Here is a 1,997-nt window from a genome sequence, read left to right as displayed (position 1 = left end):
CGCGGAGTTCCGCTAGTAAAACATAAATGCATGTACGGCGCAATATATAAATAAGTGTACCGTATAACACATACAAAAGGGTTTGTAAATAATTCCAAAGGGTATGACCATTAACAGGGAGTTTATGACGACAGAGGATATGATGGAGGTTTCTGGTTTCACGTGATAAGAGGGTTTTAAATCCAGTGTAGCAGAAGACAAAGAAACGAACGAATTGACGAGGGAAAATTCGACCCCAAAGGTGAAACATAAGGTCGAAAGAAAAGAAAAGAAAATTATGTCTTTTGAGGGTGGGGGTACTCTTTCCCTTACCGTCTTCTCTCTTTATTGTTTATACTATTTCTTTTAAAACTTTTATTAATGAGTAGTTTGAACAGTCTGTGGAATCTTTTATTCGTCTCTCCGCTAACTCATCGCGATACCTGGCTTGCATATCTCCGTGGCAGATTTGCCGTCCAGTCATCATATGGTTAATGATCTCTGAATGTAATTCCCTTTACCTTTTTCCAAAATCATTTTCACGCTATGACGTTCTTTGAAATATGTATGCTAAGTCTGCGATTGATGAATTATATTATGACTGTAAGAAATATTTGGAAAGAACCTGCAAAATATATTTGTGATTCTCATTCTATTCATCACAAGCCGACAGCTTTCCGTCTCTCTGCATAGGATGCGGGGGGGGGAGGGAGGATGGAGGCTAAATCATGTCCGCGGTCATTAATAACGCTCAGATTAATGTTGTGACGCGCGGTGTGTATCTCCATACATAGTGGGAAGAGCTGAGTCAGTAGCCAGACAAAATGCATACGTACCATATATCTGCCTCAAGGTATGATATTACGTGCAGAGGTACCAACTCCTCTTCTTCAGAAAATAACTTCACGTGCAGACGAACCAACCCCTCTACTTCAGGAAATAACTTCACGCGCAGAAGAACCATCTCATCTACTGCACATAACTTCACAGACAACCAGCCAACGTAACATCACGCTCTTTGTAAGGACTCGAGTCAAAGTCCACACTATAAAAAAGGGGAGAAAAATAGAACAGTTCAAGCGGCAAGTCACTTGGTATTCATTATAAAAAAGGGTAACAATTAGCACTGAGATAACCCTAGGGCCCTATACTCGTGACTAGAGGATGATCTCCATACGGTCCGTGCGAGCATCATAGCCGCACTCTCCCTTTGTGCTCTGTGACTAAAGGATCGCCTTCACACGTCTCTCCTGTGTCCTTTTAGTGAAGGATCCACGTATCTGTGTCCATACTGAAGGACCTCTTCCAGATGAAGCAGCGTGTCCTGTAGCTTTTAAAAAAAAAAGAGGGAGGTCGCAATGGCAGCTAAAGACCTATTACCACGTTCACCCTGTTGTGCGCCCTGTGGTTGACTTCTCCGCGACGTCTGGTGCGATAAGCAAGTAAATATAAAAGAAAAGTATTAAAGGAATTATTCAAGGTTCCCACCGCGCGCCAGAAGGGTTAAACTGGCCGTGTGAATGGACGCCGGCTGACTCCTCGTGATGAATAGAATCGTGAATAATGTCCATTGAGGCATTTCTGACGCGGACTCGTATCATATGCCGCTTCTGCTTCTTCGGGTCGGATGCCGTGTATCCGCCCCGTGTTTTAACATACGATTAAAGTATTAGAGATTGTGGATTAGCATTGAAATGTTGCCTTTGATGTTAGTGTTGTTATGGGTTTGGACACTGTAAGGCCGTCGCTTGACAGTGATACCAAATGTTTCCAACGTTTGTATTTCCTTGTTAATGTGTGCTGCTTTCTAAGATTTGGGGTTCCAGATGCATCATGTATATTTTGCAATAATTTTGACACGTACATTAGATTCCAAATTCCTCTGTTTCATAACGCCCCCCCTCCCCCCGAACGAAAAAAGGCATTTTCTTGTTTAAGTTATCATCACGTTGGTAATTTGGAGATTTTCTTCCACCAAGCAAAGCAAGCTTGCATTCATAACTATACAAATATATTTA

Source organism: Penaeus monodon, chromosome 20 (assembly GCF_015228065.2).
Source record: "Penaeus monodon isolate SGIC_2016 chromosome 20, NSTDA_Pmon_1, whole genome shotgun sequence".
NCBI classification, from domain to species: Eukaryota; Metazoa; Arthropoda; class Malacostraca; order Decapoda; family Penaeidae; genus Penaeus; species Penaeus monodon.
This window is presented reverse-complemented; position numbering follows the sequence as displayed.